This window comes from Dicentrarchus labrax, unplaced genomic scaffold (genome assembly GCF_905237075.1).
Source record: "Dicentrarchus labrax unplaced genomic scaffold, dlabrax2021, whole genome shotgun sequence".
In the NCBI taxonomy this organism is placed as follows: domain Eukaryota; kingdom Metazoa; phylum Chordata; class Actinopteri; family Moronidae; genus Dicentrarchus; species Dicentrarchus labrax.
The window spans coordinates 33,080,036-33,097,535 of record NW_026136720.1 but is presented as its reverse complement, the minus strand read 5'-3'; the positions used below and the strand labels follow the sequence as shown (position 1 = coordinate 33,097,535).

General features: G+C 42.9%; 1 pseudogene; it reads left to right on the top strand.

Annotated features, from left to right (window-relative positions):
• The first annotated feature begins 1,026 nt into the window (after window positions 1-1,026).
• Window positions 1,027-11,834, top strand: LOC127353439 (actin-binding protein WASF3-like; annotated as a pseudogene).
• The last annotated feature ends 5,666 nt before the right edge of the window (window positions 11,835-17,500 follow it).

Sequence of the window (17,500 nt, the reverse complement as noted above, 5' to 3'; positions counted from 1 at the left end):
ATGCTGTGCGGGACGCCATCTAAATGTTTTCATTCATTGTCCTGTAAGGTAGCAGTGTTAGTGGCGGCCTGCATCCTTCTAAAATGTCTTAACTAAAATCACCCATCCGGTCATTATGTTCATCTGATGTGTTAATTTATATGTTAGTTTACATCTGGTGCGAGTTTGAGAAGCGAACACTTGTATTTTATATGAAAACTTTGGCTGTAATGTTGGCTAGCTTGCTGTGCGTGAGTAGAGCACCTGTTCAGTGGAAATATTGCAGGATGAAGCATTATTCTTTCAGTTTGCTGTTTTAAGTCATTTCATTTATTTTTATGAAGTCATATGTTTAAAGAGTGCCTTATTTAATTAAACTTCCTGTAATTTATCATTTTTTGGTTGTAGAGTATTATTTTGACACAATATATTTGTTTATTTTGCACTAGAATATAGTTTTTAAGAAAAACTATAAACAATATTTTCATTCATTGTCCTGTAAGGGTGACGGAGCCAGCAGCCAGTGTAGAGGACCAGAGGTGAAAGCTGTCAATGTGTGCCAATAAAGTGTCTCCAGGTCTCAGCCACAATCCAGAACTCCTGTCTCCAGTGCTTCTCTTCTCTCCCCACACAAACACCCTATCACAACCATACACACAACGCAGAGTCCCTGGGTGTGTAGGGAGGCTGCAGCACATCCAGTGGGTTACATTCACATTTGGGAGTAATGAAAAGCACTCCTGATTGAAGTGGTAACAATGAACCATTGAGGTGTTTGGCCAGGTGGCACATATATTGGCCAATCAGAGTTTTGAAATGTGAACATGTGACTTTTTGTCAGCTTGTTATGCAGAGAACTGTGTTCAGAGCATTTCAAAAGTAAAGTAAAGCAGAAAATGTGTTCCGAGTTTTGGAGACTTGAGAAGAGGTTCTGCTCTCTGTGTGTCACTTTAAATTATTGTGCTGTGTTATTGTAGTGTAACTGGAAACAACTGTAACCCGACGGCCGACAGGAGCCGACAGGAGCCGACTGGAGCCGACCCCCCCTCCCCCTTCTCAGCATCCATTCCCGCTCGGAGGACCGGAGGATGAGTCCACTGTCCGCCGCTCTGTGACGGAGGAACCTCAGCAGACCGAACCGGAACCCGGACCCGAACCCTCCTCAGCCCGCGGTGAGTCTCATCGATCCGCTATCGGTTTGTAACTGACGGATCCGAGCTGTGATCGATCCGCGTGCCGCGGCGCTCTCTGATCTGATCGGTCCGACCTGTCAGTCATCCGCTACCGGCGATGACGTCATCAGCGGTCGGACCGTGCAGACCGGGAGGACGCAGCTGATCAGCTGATCGATTGAGTGTGACAGACCTGATCACCCCCCCACACACACTGGTGCATTACATCATGTTGTCAGAGTGTGTGTGTGTGTGTGTGTGTGTGTGTGTGTGTGAAGGGGGCGGAGCTTGTATCAGTGACATCAGACCTTCCACTTCATCTCACATGTGATGTCATAACACATGAATCATGTGACTGAATGTGAGATGGTCCCACTGTAACTGATCAGTAACTAATAATCGCATGGTATTGATTGATTGGCTTTAGTTCTTCGGTCCTGGTTGAGCTGGTGATGCCTGTGTGTTACCATGGTAACAAAGGCGATTTGAATCCAAGGCGGGAATGACGGACTCTGGATATAGAAAGTAATGCATTTCCTCAATAACTCATATTGATCCTCACAAATATGGCTCGCTAACATTATCGCTAGCAACATCCTGTCTGGGTGGATATGTTGGTTTGCTAACGTTAGCTTCCCTAGCTAACATGAGCCATGATGCTAACTGATGTATTCGGTGTGACAAGGTGACACTGGAACGTATCTGAGTTTGAACCCACCGTGGGTAGTTCAAGGGACCTGGGAGCGTTGGACTGGCTGCACCTTTAAAGGTCCAGTGTCATCGGGTTGAGTCCCCACTAAGACAGCAGGATCAGGATGTGTGTGTGTTTCTCTGTGTGAGGGTCTGAGCATGCTCACAGCATGGAGGTGGCTGGTTTCCATGGTTACCACTCGAAGAGACATGAAGTCTGTTCCGCTGAAGATCATCGATCTTCATCCTGACTGTACTTATATAGCACTCAGTGTGCTGTACACTACATGCAGGGAGAGGAGCCGGGGATCAGACCAACAACCCGCTCTACCTCTGAGCCAAAAAGTTGAAGTTAAAGTTGTGTATCAGTGAGGTTCGGCACATATTTCATCTAATCTTCATCAAAATTGGTACAGAACATATTTAGACACCTGTGTGTTAAACTGAACCGGAACCAGACCCAATAAAGCCACAGTGCATAGTGTGTGTCAGTGCTGTAGATACAGGGCAGAGGTCGGTGCTGCAGATACAGGGCAGAGGTCGGTGCTGCAGATACAGGGCAGAGGTCGGGGCTGCAGATACAGGGCAGAGGTCGGGGCTGCAGATACAGGGCAGAGGTCGGTGCTGCAGATACAGGGCAGAGGTCGGGGCTGCAGATACAGGGCAGAGGTCGGGGCTGCAGATACAGGGCAGAGGTCTGTATTATTAAACTGGGCCATGGTTTTAATAACTGTTGCAGAACAGCGCAGACTGCTGGATAAACTGTGTAACTGCATGCTGACAGCTCCAGGGTTATATTCCGCTCCCACAGTAATCTGATTACACAAACTATCTGTTTGTTGTAACATTATATAATGTACTGTAGAACCCCCCCTCCCCCACACACACTGTCTCCTAGCAACAGTAACCACATTCAGTTCTGTGGGCAGCAGAGCGTGAGGTAAAGGCTGGCTGCGTTACCATGGCGATGCCCTCTGAGACTGCAGGGCTCTCAGTGTGTGTGTGTGTGTGTGTGTGTGTGTGTGTGCTCAGACATCCAGATGTGACAGACATTCCTCTACAGACATAAACATCTGTCAGTCGCTGTGTGTGGAGACGCTGGAGGTCACAGCAGCATCTGGTGGATGTTAGAGGAACTGCAGCTCAATATATTAATATATATATTAATACTCTGTGTTAGTGACATCGTCCTCACAATCGGCTCCTTTCACAGTTCCTGATTTAAAGCTTTAGCTTGTTTTGTTAAACCTGCAATCTGTAGTTTCTGCCACTAGGGGCTCTCTCACATCCAATCAATAAGAAAACAGGAAGTGTGATGAGGTGGTGAAGCAGCGTGGGATCATGGGAGTTGTTAAACTCAGAAAAAAACAAAATTCTTGTACTTGGCCCCAAAAACCTCAGAGACTCACTGTCTAAAGATATAGTTACTCTAGATGGCATTAACTTGGCCTCTAGCACCACTGTCAGGAATCTTGGAGTTATCTTTGATCAGGATTTGTCATTTAACTCCCACATAAAGCAGACCTCTAGGACTGCCTTCTTTCATTTACGTAATATTAGAAAAATTAGACACATACTATCACAGACAGATGCAGAAAAACTAATCCATGCATTTGTTACTTCAAGGCTGGATTACTGCAACTCTTTATTATCAGGTTGCCCCAATAAGTCCATTAAAACGCTCCAATTAATTCAGAACGCTGCAGCATGAGTACTGACAGGAACTAGAAAAAGAGATCACATCTCTCCTGTACTAGCTTCTCTGCACTGGCTCCCTGTAAAATGTAGAATAGAATTTAAAATCCTCCTCCTCACCTATAAAGCTCTTCATGGTCAGGCCCCTTCATATCTTAAAGAGCTCATAGTACCCTATTACCCCTCTAGAACACTACGTTCTCTGAATGCTGGGCTACTTGTGGTTCCTATAGTCTCTAAAAGTAGAACAGGAGCCAGAGCCTTCAGTTACCAAGCTCCTCTCCTGTGGAACCAGCTTCCAGTTGTGGTTCGGGAGGCAGACACCCTCACCACATTCAAGAGTAGGCTTAAGACATTCCTCTTTGATAAAGCTTATAGTTAGGGCTGGATCAGGTGAGTCCTGAACCATCCCTTAGTTATGCTGCTATAGGCCTAGACTATCGGGGGATTTCCCATGGTGCACTGAGCTCCTCTCTTCCTCTCTCTTTCTGCACTCATTCATGTTCCATTAATGCATGTTACTAACTCCACTTCTTCCCCGGAGTTCTTGTGCTTTCTCGTCTCGCAGGTTCTTGTCGATCCTGGTGGAGCCTCCTGCCATGGTCCTGCTAGATTGCCATTGCCAATACTGTTGTTGCTGTGCACCTGTCTGTCTGTCTGTGTCTCTCTCTCTCTCTCTCTCTCTCTCTCTCTCTCTCTCTCTCTGTCTCTGTCTCTCTCTCTCTCTCTCACCCCAACTGGTCGAGACAGACGACCACCCACCTAGAGCCGAAGGATCTGTCCTAGGTTTCTGCCTTTTAACAGGCAGTTTTTCCTTGCCCTTGTCGCCAAGTGCTTGCTCATGGTGGTACTGTTGGGTCTCTGTAATTAATGTTTTAAAGAGTTCGGTCTAGACCTGCTCTATTTGAAAAGCGTCCTGAGATAACTTCTGTTATGATTTGGCGCTATACAAATAAAATTGAATTGAATTTAATTGTCATCACCACCATTGGCGTCATTGCAGTCAGCTTCTCCCGGTTAGGATTTCATCAGTGTTCATGGTTCAGGAGGTTTCTACCGGGAGCCCAATGATCCACAGAGGTCTCAGAGGTCCAAAACAAACAGACCCGCTGATTAAAACCACTAAACACACTGAATAAAGCAGTTCCACCTTAAAAATCACTGCTTCTCCCACGCTGTTGGACAGACAGAGGACGTCCCGGAGGGGCTGCGAGCCGAGCTGCTGCTAACGTTAGCTCAGCTTGTTTCTCTGATAACTTAAGATCCAGACGTCCGATGACTAAAATCCTTCATCCGGTTCAAATCTAGAGTTAAAAAGCACCAAGATCTAAACAGTGGATGGTCAATGTATGACAGCTTCTGATTATTGATTAAATCAGCTACATATAGAACATAACTTTAGAGGTTATACACTGTTTAAGGAACCTCTCTCTCTCTGCAGGTCAGCCATGCCGTTGGTGAAGCGGATTATTGAACCCAGATATTTGTGTCGCGGCGCTCTGCCTGATGGGGTCGCCAGTGAGCTGGAGTGTGTCACCAACAGCACCCTGGCTGCTGTCATCAAACAGCTTGGAGGACTCAGTGAGTGCTGACGCTTTTATTGTCTTTATGATAGTGACAGCTGAAGATAGACAGGAAAGGGGGGCAGAGAGAGGGGATGACATGCAGCAAAGGGCCGCAGGTTGGATTCGAACCCTGGGCCGCTGCAGCAAGGACTCAGCATCGGTACATGGAACTCAGCTCTACCCACTGAGCTAACCGGGCGCCCCATGAAACTTGTTTATTAACTACGGTGGCTGAGAGGTAACTAACTACAAAAGCTACAGCATAACAGAAGTGAACAACAACAAATGTTGCCAGTGAAACTATTACCGGCGGACTTACTGCCTACACATGTGACAGCACAAACAAGTAAGTGAACAAACTCAGTCCTCAACCAAACCTGCTTTGTGGAAGTTAACTAAAAAATGTAACCCACTCAAGCGGACGAGAACTTTCCTCTTCCACATGTAACACATGTAAACAATCAGTCCCTGTTTCATTGTTAACATATGTTGTCGCTCAAATTCTTTGTGTTAGTGTTAGTCAGTTAGTTGATACCTCTCAGCCACCGTAGTTAACACTTCATGTTATAATCTGTCTTTTTGCCCAACCAGAACGAGTCCTCTGCTCAGACTGTGCGGGTCCATTGACTGGACACACTGTGGTGATCACACCGAATCTAAACGGTTTCACTACAGCTGACTCAAACAAGAGGGCTGTGTACTGAACAATGTTTGTCGTTTACCTCCTACAGCGCCCAACTGGTCACTGTGAGTGACAGGTGTTTGTTACTCAAAGGACATTAACATGTTTCCATACAATTATTGGTTGTTGATGATACTAATACACAAATATGGCGGTCGGTTTGATTATTGATGTCCTGGCTCGTGAACATGTCCCCTGTGTCACTTATTAGGACAGCTTGCGTGTGCAGAGACTTCTGGTACTTCCCCGGATTCGTGTATACATTCAGTCTACACAGTCTCCCCTTCACACTGAAAGTGACAATCAATGAGGCAGACATGCAACTTCATCATAAAATGAGTCAACAGTTCTGAGTTAACAGGGTCTCCCCGGCTTTAGTGCAGTGTAACGTGGTCCTGCTGTTGTGTTGATAACATGAGGTTTACCTGTACTGCATGCAGGTCGCCATGCAGAGGACATCTTTGGTGAGCTGTTCACGGAGGCCAACAGTTTCTACCTGAGGATGAACAGCCTGCAGGAGCGAGTGGACCTGCTGTCAGTGAAGGTCACACAGCTGGACTCCACTGTGGAGGAAGGTGGGTGAGAAACTCTGCTGGATGTTTACTGTCAGATCAGTCATTACATCCATCTGTTTATCCACTGCAGGGATCCAGACCCATTGCTCAAGGTTACCTTTATTCACAAACATCTCCACATATTTGAATTATTTTCTTGGGACAACTTCTCCAACCTGAACAGTCCACTTCCTTCCTGCACTGTACCCTGGCCTCAGACCAATTATCCTAATTGCTTTTACCAGCTCCAAACCTCCCTTGTACACCCGCTGATAGTGTGATGAAAGGAGCCTAAATACATAACAAAACCATAACTCTTGTCTGCTTGGCTGGGCCTTCATATTCCATCCAAAATACAAACTGAATTAGAGGCACAATGCTGGTGCAGTTCAACACCCACCAAAATGAGACTACAGCTCTTACTCTGGTTGTACAAGCCCAGCACCTCATGGTCCCACAAGATACCCTGCTGCCTTCTCAAAGTTCACAAAACAAATGTAGACTAGATGACCTAACTGACCACACTGTCACTCAAGACAGCCAAACAATATATAAGTCCAACTCTCCAACCTCCTTTACAAAGGCTTTTGGGTCTGTTCCCAGTCAAGGTTCAGTTCCGTAATCTGATGGTTTTATAGAACTAATTTGAGACCAACTAAAAGTCCATGTGCACCCTACACTCCTCCCACACCTGAGCTTTTACTTCAGGTACACATAAGCTGTCTGATTGATGGCCCATAACGAGCCCGAAAGAGCTCTGACCTCTTTACAATCCGAAAGAATTCCTTCAGCAAATGGGAAGCTTTGATTCACACAGCTGGTCGTCTCAGATGGACTCGGAGAGGGTGATGGGTACACTTCCTGTTCCTGTCTCAAAATGAGTTTCCATAGTCAAGTGTCAGTATGTGGCTGTGGCTCAGGTAGTAGAGGATCATCCACTCATTGCAGGGTTAGCGTTTCGATTCCCACCTCTTGTCCACAAGTTGCACAAGCCAGTGCACTCCGACCACTCAAAGCTCTTCACACAACATGCCACATTCATACACCGATAGCGAAACATCAGGAGCAATTTGGGGTTCAGTATCAATGACACCTCGACATGCAGGAACTGGGATCGAACTGCCAGGTCTGACCCTGCAAGATCAGATGAGATCAACGTGTTCAGGGTGGTATGGCTGTAATTGCTGGTCTTGTGTCAGTACGCCATCACACCCGACTGGCAGCACACCAGACCCACATGTTTATACTTGCAAGCGGTAGACAACTGGGCAATTTTGTCCAGGAACCACAAATCATGCACATTTAATAATAATGCTAAAATGTTCAAATTAAACGTATATTAAAACAACAACTAGCTGTATGAGACTATCAGACCCACTGTGTAGTAACAGGACTGTTTGTGGTGCAGTGTCTCTGCAAGACATCAACATGAGGAAGGCTTTCAGGAGCAGTACCATCCAGGACCAGCAGGTGGTGTCACGGAGCTCCATCCTCAACCCAGTGCTGGAAATGTACCAACGCTGCGACAAACCACCACCTCTCAACATCCTGACACCTTACAGGTCAGTTTAAACCCGCCCCCTCAACGTCCTGATACCTTACAGGTCAGTTTAAACCTGCCCCCTCAACATCCTGATACCTTACAGGTCAGTTTAAACCCCGCTCCCTCAACATAATCAGGTCCTGTTTTTCTGAAAGCAACAATTTATCAATAATGGATAATTAGCTCAGTGGGTAGAGCTGGCGACCCATGTACCAAGGCTGAGTCCTTGCTGCAGCGGCCCAGGGTTCGAATCCGACCTGTGGCCCTTTGCTGCGTGTCATCCCCTCTCTCTCTGCCCCCCCTTTCCTGTCTGTCTTCAGCTGTCCTATCAAATAAAAAATATTTAAAATTTTTAATACTTAAAAAAAAAAAAAAAAGGATAATTAAATAAAAACTGTGTGTGTGTCTGTGTGTAGGGACGATAAGAAGGATGGACTGAAGTTTTACACCGACCCGTCTTACTTCTTCAGCCTGTGGAAGGAAAAGATGCTGCAGGCCACCGAGAACAAACGCAAAGAAAAAAGACGACAAAAGGTTCATCTGTCTGTCTGTCTGTCTGTCTGTCTGACTGTATCTGTAATGTTCGCAGTAAACACTATACTTATGTATTCTGACAAACTTTGATTTTAGCCAACAATAAATTATGCTAGCGGTACAAAGCTAACAGGTATCACTAACCAATTTTGCTATGTTAGCTAGCGAGCAATTTATCTGCATTAGCAACCAAGCTAAGATAACATTATCGAGCTAAAACCACAGTATGACAATATATTCCACAGCGCAGCAATGTGACCGAATGAAGAATATGTTTATGTTTTAATATCCAGGAACAGAAGCATGTGGAAGAGTCTTCAGGACGGGAAGTGAAGAAGGTTAGCTCTGCTTTCTGTTGTTTATGGTTCCATCATTGATTGTTTTGGTCAAAGTTACATCAGCGCTGTTCTGTGAAGGTTCGGAAAGCTCGGAACAGGCGGCAGGAGTGGAACCTGATGGCGTACGACAAGGAGCTCCGCCCAGACGCTCGACTGACACCGTCACCATACCACACCTCTGACGGCTCCATGTCACCTGACAGGTAAACGCACTACGTGAGTATCTGCTGATATCTGTCTAATATTAATGCTAATAACTCCTCCCCCTCCAGGTCCGGGATGTCAGACGACCCCTCCTTCCCCGCCGATACCCACCACCATGATGCCCAGGGGCATGATGGGAAGGATCATGTCACCGCGGCGACCATTGGAAGCGGTCAGACTCAGTCATTGGACCGCGCCCTCCGACCAGCCTCCGCCTCCTCTGTGGTTACTGCGGCGACTGCCCGGCAGCACTCGCTGGGCCGCAACCAGCCGCATCATCACCACCACCCGCCACCGCTTGCTGGCTCGACCAATCAGAACTCAGCACGGACCAACGCTGCCAAGGAGGCCAAGTACACACACAGAAACACACACACACACACACACACACACACACACACACACACACACAGTTTACTGTCTCATCGTCTGACTCATGTTTGACCTTTAACCTCCATCTCTCTTCAGTGACCATCAGATCCCTCCGGCCCCCCCGCCACCCCCCCCCCTCATGCCGTCAGCGGGACAGATGGTGTTCCCCAACAGCTCTACCCACACTGCTGCCATGGCAACGCCGCTGCACCCTGCAGCTGCTCCTGGTAACCAAGGTAACGGACCACTTTTAAATTGTTTTGTAACTTGTGACAAAAACTGAAAGAAATGAAATATTGTTTTTGCCTATAGGTGGCGCTGCTGTCCTCTCTCGCCGCTACAGCCCCTCCCCCCCCCCCACCTCCCCCGGCTAACTACGTTCCCTCCCCCTCCCGGCCCGGAGTCCAGGCCCTGCCTTCGGCCGCTGCGCCCCCGTTGCCCCCAGCGATGGATGGCAGGAAGCCTCCTGGTGGACCGAACGTACCGATGAACGACGCCCGCAGTGACCTGCTGGCCGCCATACGCAGAGGTCAGTTACAGTTACTGCGTTTCTGGTTTAACTCATAGGACCAGAGTTACGTACCGTCCCTAGAGGTCGTATAGAACCATAGAACCAGAGTTACGCACCGTCTTTAGAGGTCGTATAGAACCATAGAAACAGAGTTACGTACTGTCTCTGGAGGTTGTATAGAACCATAGAACCAGAGTCACGTACCGTCTTTAGAGGTCGTATAGAGCCATAGAACCAGAGTTACATACCGTCTCTGGAGGTCATATAGAACCATAGAACCAGAGTTACATACCGTCTCTACAGGTCGTATAGAACCAGAGTTACGTACCACTCTGGAGGTCGTATAGAACCATAGAACCAGAGTTACGTACCGTCTCTGGAGGTCGTATAGAACCATAGAACCAGAGTTACGCACCGTCTCTGGAGGTTGTATAGAACCATAGAATCAGAGTTACGCACCGTCTCTAGAGGTCGTATAGAGCCGGAGAACCAGAGTTATGCACCGTCTCTGGAGGTCGTATAGAACCATAGAACCAGAGTTACGTACCGTCTCTAGAGGTCGTATAGAACCATAGAATCAGAGTTACGTACCACTATGGAGGTCGTATATAACCATAGAACCAGAACTACGTATCGTCTCTGGAGGTCGTATAGAACCATAGAACCAGCGTTACTCACCGTCTCTAGAGGTCGTATAGAACCATAGAACCAGAGTTACTCACCATCTCTGGATGTCGTATAGAACCAGAGTTACGCACCGTCTCTCATATAGAACCAGAGAACCACATAGATGCAGTCTCACGTGTTGGGGTTCTGGTCTCTCCTGGTCTGCAGGGATCCAGCTGAGGAAGGTCCAGGAGCAGCGTGAACAGGAGGAGGCCAAGAAGCGAGAGCCCACAGGAAATGATGTTGCCACCATCCTGTCGCGACGCATCGCAGTGGAGTACAGCGAATCAGAGGAGGACTCTGAACCTGAGGACCAGGAGTGGTCTGACTGAGGAGAGCCAGAACTCAGAGCAGTCCAGAGTCAGATAACGGAGCAAGAAGATTTTCCCTCAAGAAACTAGCTGATAATATTTTATTTTATTGTTAAATATTATTTGTTGATTATTCTTATCATCAGTTAATGTTTTATTTTAATTTCCATCCTGCTGGAGGTGAGTTTTGTTCCTGTACACACAGTACAAGTACTACAAAGATAGTATACTACAGCAGAATACTATATGACCTACGTCTACTACCGGTCAGGTTCCCCTCGAAATCAGAGTAAGGAATTGGTAGAAACGGTACCACTGTTGTCCACAGGGGGCGCTACAATCAACACAATGACAGAAAGTCTCCATGAAAGAGGAAGCAGAGTGTTTCTGTCAGCGTTGAACTTCCAGTGAACGCAGTCGGACCCTGGACCGAACACAATCTCTGAGACCGTCAGGGAATTCAGTACCTTGGTGGTTTTCTAGCTGGGTTCGGCTCCTGGTGTCCCGGGACTGAGTCAGCTAGCTTAGCTGCACGGCTGACCGAGCTAACAATTCAACTGAATTGAATTCAGTTTTATTTGTATAGCGCCAATTCATAACAAAAGTTATCTCAGGACACTTTTCAAATAGAGCAGGTCTAGACCGAACTCCTTATAACATTATTTACAGAGACCCAACAGTACCACCATGAGCAAGCACTTGGAGACAAGGGCAAGGAAACACTGCCTGTTAAAAGGCAGAAACCTAGGACAGATCCTCCGGCTCTAGGTGGGTGGTCGTCTGTCTCGACCAGTTGGGGTGAGAGAGAGAGAGAGAGAGAGAGAGACAGACAGACAGAGAGAGAGACAGACAGACAGACAGACAGAGAGAGAGAGAGAGAGAGAGAGACAGACAGGTGCACAGCAACAACAGTATTGGCAATGGCAATCTAGCAGGACCATGGCAGGAGGCTCCACCAAGATCCATGAGAACCTGCGAGACGAGAAAGCACAAGAACTCCGGGGAAGAAGTGAAATTAGTAACATGCATTAATGGAACATGAATGAGTGCAGAAAGAGAGCGGAAGAGAGGAGCTCAGTGTACCATGGGAAATCCCCCGATAGTCTAGGCCTATAGCAGCATAACTAAGGGATGGTTCAGGACTCACCTGATCCAGCCCTAACTATAAGCTTTATCAAAGAGGAACGTCTTAAGCCTACTCTTGAATGTGGTGAGGGTGTCTGCCTCCAGAACCACAACTGGAAGCTGGTTCCACAGGAGAGGAGCTTGGTAACTGAAGGCTCTGGCTCCTGTTCTACTTTTAGAGACTATAGGAACCACAAGTAGCCCAGCATTCAGAGAACGTAGTGTTCTAGAGGGGTAATAGGGTACTATGAGCTCTTTTAAGATATGAAGGGGCCTGGCCATGAAGAGCTTTGTAGGTGAGGAGGAGGATTTTAAATTCTATTCTACATTTTACAGGGAGCCAATGCAGAGAAGCTAGTACAGGAGAGATGTGATCTCTTTTTCTAGTTCCTGTCAGTACTCGTGCTGCAGCGTTCTGAATTAATTGGAGCGTTTTAATGGACTTATTGGGGCAACCTGATAATAAAGAGTTGCAGTAATCCAGCCTTGAAGTAACAAATGCATGGATTAGTTTTTCTGCATCTGTCTGTGATAGTATGTGTCTAATTTTTGTAATATTACGTAAATGAAAGAAGGCGGTCCTAGAGGTCTGCTTTATGTGGGAGTTAAAAGACAAATCCAGATCAAAGATAACTCCAAGATTCCTGACAGTGGTGCTAGAGGCCAAGGTAATGCCATCTAGAGTAACTATGTCTTTAGACAGTGAGTCTCTAAGGTTTTTGGGGCCAAGAACAAGAATTTTGTTTTTTTCTGAGTTTAACATCAGAAAATTGCAGGTCATCCAGGATTTTATGTCCTTAAGACATGTTTGTAATTTAGATAATTGATTAATTTCATCGGGCTTGATTGATAGATAAAACTGCGTATCATCGGCATAACACTGAAAGTTAATGGAGTGATTTCTAATAATGTTGCCTAAAGGGAGCATATATAAAGTAAATAATATTGGTCCAAGTACAGAACCTTGTGGAACTCAATGACTAACTGTAGTATTTATTGAAGATTCATCGTTAACATGTACAAACTGCAAACGATCTGATAAATATGACTTAAACCAGCTTAGTGCGGTTCCTTTAATGCCAATTTGATGCTCAAGTCTCTGTAAAAGAATATCATGGTCAATGGTGTCAAATGCAGCACTAAGATCTAATAATACAAGTACAGAGACAAGTCCATTGTCTGAAGCAATCAAAAGGTCATTATTAACTTTAACCAGAGCTGTCTCTGTGCTGTGATGAACTCTAAATCCTGACTGAAAATCCTCAAATAAACTATTGTTATGTAGAAAGTCACACAACTCTTTGGTGACTACTTTCTCCAGAATCTTAGAGAGGAAGGGGAGGTTAGAAATCGGTCTATAGTTGGCTAAAACCCCTGGGTCAAGAGTAGACTTTTTAAGAAGGGGTTTAATTACAGCTACTTTAAAGGACTGTGGTACATATCCTGATAATAAAGAAAGATTAATCATATCCAGTAAAGAAGTGCCAATTAAGGGAACAACTTCTTTAAGCAGCCTAGTTGGGATCGGGTCTAATAGACAGGTTGATGGCTTCGATGAAGAAATGATTGAAGTTAACTGATGAAGATCGATAGCAGAAAAACTGTCTAAATATACATCTAAGTTTACATTAGTTAAAGTCCCTGAACTTGGAGAGCCACTGATAACTGTTGATGGCAGTTGGTGATTAATTTTCTCTCTAATAGTAATAATTTTATTATAGAAGAAGCTCATGAAGTCATTGCTACTTAAGTTTATGGGGATATGTGGCTCAATAGAGCTGTGACTCTCTGTCAGCCTGGCTACAGTGCTGAAGAGGAACCTAGGGTTATTCTTATTTTCTTCTATTAGTGCTGAGTAATAGGCTCCTCTGGCATTACGGAGGGCCTTTCTATAAATCTTAAGATTATCTTGCCAATTTGAGCGATATTCTGATAATTTGGAAGAGCGCCATTTCCTTTCAGATTTCCTAGCTATTTGTTTTAACTGGCGGGTTTGGTGGTTATACCAAGGTGCTAGTCTCCTATGTTTTTAATAATTTCCTTTTTATAGGAGCGATAGAGTCTAATGTTGATCGTAGTGAGCCTGTAGCACTATCGACAAGATTATCAATTTCAGAGGGACTAAAGTCGTTATAGGACTCTGTTAAATTCAGACAGCAGTTAGCGGTTGGCTACTGATCAATCTGTCCACCAGAAACTCTGTAAATGATCTCGGTACTGTAACGTTATTCCATGTCGGTCTCAGAGGCTGTGATCGATCCCGGTCTGGCTGCTGAGCCCGGTTCTGTCGCCCGCTAACAGCACAGACAGTTAGCAGCAGCTACTTAGCGGTTAGCTACTTTAGCTAAAGCTATCTGTCCATCAGGAAACTCTGTAAAGAATTGAAGCCGAGCAGCCGGAGGACGTCAGAGGGAAAACCAGGAAATACTTTGCTTTATAAAATCTGATCCAGTTCACGATTAACAACGATTAGCTAGCTAGTTACCTAACATTTTACAGGTAACTTGCAACAGAGTGAAACGCTAGCTAACTCATTGCTAATCTACGTCAATCGTTAGCTAGTTACATCCGAAAGCTATTGTTAGCAAAATGCCAGCCAACTAAACCTAGAAACACTGAATTGATGATAAAGGATAAAACTGATCAGCTGACGTTAACAAGGTTTTATGTAATCAGCTGTTCAATATCTGATCCTGTTTATTGATTTATTGATCGATTTTGCTGGTAAAAGTGAAATATTGAAATGTTATTTTTTATTTGAGATCATTTAGTTCTTTTTGAATTGAAATGTTATTTTTTATGGTATTTTATAGTTTTGGTTTTGCTGTTCAGTCTTTATTGATGAAGCGTTTATTCTCTTTGACAAACAGTGTTTTGTGAACATGGACGTGTTTCCTGCTGCTGGTTTCAGTCTCATTCATTAGTTGCTATGGTAACCAGAGAAGAACTCGTTAGTGACCTAATTGGATTGTCACACGCTGCTTTTCATTATTCATTATTTGTCTGATCGTTTTGTGTCCCATGATGCACTTTGTGTGGCGTTGCAGATGAATATTAATCAGTGTGACGTTATGACATCATCAGTAAAAACAGGAACTGCTTCATCCGTTTTTGTGATGTCATCGCTGCCGCTGATGATGTAAACGAGCAAAAGAGATGAGATTGTTTGTAGAGATTATTGATTATTGTGATAATGTGTTTTGCATGTTGGTGGAAAAAAATGAATTATAAAACAAAAACTGTGAAATATTCTGTCTTCAAAAGAGAAAACTTTATTGACAAAAAACAGCTGTCGTCATGTTTGTTTACGAGTTTTTACATCCAATCTGTTTTATTAAATATATTAAAGCTCCAGTGTGTAACATCACTGTAATATAATATAATATAATATAATAATGATATAATATAATTTAATAATATAATATATGATATAATAATATAATAATGATATAATATATGAAATAATAATAATATAATATAATAATAATATCATATATGATGTAATATAATAATAATATCATATATGATATAATATAGATATGGTTCCTCTCTCGTCTCCTGACCACTCAGAGCTCTTTACTCATTCATTCACATTCACACATTCACAGTGGTTCAGCATCAGCAGCAGTTTGGGGTTGAGTATTTTGGACACTTCCACCTGCAGCTGGAGGGAATCGAACCACCAGCCTTCTGATTATGACCGAGCCGCTCTTCCTCCTGAGACACAGACGCTAACTCACTAAATGTTACTCAGTTTTTTTTAACATGTGATGAAATATAATAATTGTCAGAGGTCAGCTCCCATTAACAACGCTGAGGTCACATCCTCTGTTTCTTTGATTGACTGATTGATTGATTGATTGATTGTTATATATAGTTATATAAGCTATATATAGTTACATAAGTTATATATAGTTATATATAGTAACATAAGTTATATATAGTTATATGTTATATCAGTTATATATAGTTACATAAGTTATATATAGTCATATGTTATATAAGTTATATATAGTTACATAAGTTATATATAGTTATATAAGTTATATATAGTTATATATAGTTATATAAGTTATATATAGTTACAAACGTTATATAAGTTATATTCAATTCAATTCAATTCAATTTTATTTGTATAGCGCCAATTCATAACAGAAGTTATCTCAGGACACTTTTCAAATAGAGCAGGTCTAGACCGAACTCTTTATAACATTAATTACAGAGACCCAACAGTACCACCATGAGCAAGCACTAGGCGACAAGGGCAAGGAAAAACTGCCTGTTAAAAGGCAGAAACCTAGGACAGATCCTCCGGCTCTAGGTGGGAGAGAGAGAGAGAGAGACAGAGAGAGAGAGAGAGAGAGACAGACAGACAGACAGACAGGTGCACAGCAACAATATATATATATAGTTATATAGTTACATAAGTTATAGTTAAATAAGTATATATAGTTATATAAGTTATATATAGTTACATAAGTTATATATAGTTAAATATAGTTATATATAGAAACATGAGTTATATATAGTTAGATATGTTATATAAGTTATATAAGTTATATATAGTTATATATAGTTACATAAATTATATATAGATACATGAGTTGTATATAGTTATATATGTTATATAAGTTATATATAGTTATATAAGTTATATATGTTATATAAGTTATATATGTTATATATAGTTATATATGTTATATAAGTTATATATAGCTATATAAGTTATATATATGTTATATAAGTTATATATGTTATATAAGTTATATAAGTTATATATAGTTATATATAGTTAGATAAGTTATATATAGATACATGAGTTATATATAGTTATATATGTTATATAAGTTATATATAGTTATAGAAGTTATATATGTTATATAAGTTATATATGTTATATAAGTTATATATAGTTATATAAGTTATATATAGTTACATAAGTTATATACAGTTATATATAGTTATAGAACCAAAGAGAAAAAGTGTCTTACAATTTCTTTTTTGTGTGAAGACAGAACATTCTTCATTCTTCTTCCTCTGGATATTTTAGCGGCGATAATCCTGGAAGCATGTTTTCTTTTTGGTGATGCAGAGGAACATTTTGCATTTGGTGCACCTCATGTATGTCTTGCCATTGCAGAAGAAAATCTTGATTTCTTGGGCAGTAGTATTCAGTGACACTCCTGTAGTTTGCAGCTGTCTCTGATTTGTAAAAGCTGCCAGATCAAAGATTTTGTTGTCGATGTATTGTGAAAAGTACTGGATTGGACTCCAGTATTCACGGATTCTAGGGTAATCTTGATAGGCAGTAGCCCAGGTAGCACAGGTGTGAATCTATTGTGATGGATGGAAAAAAAAAAACACAAATAACAAGTTAATAAAAGGAGTAACAGTTAATTTTTTACACATCAATTTGGATTAATGCAGTCATTTTAGTGTCAGGGACGTGATATGACTCGCTATTGACCAACCTTATAAGCATATTTTTAGGCAACTTGTATGTATTTAACAGCAGTAACACATAGTACAAATACTACACTATTTACAATATGTATTTAA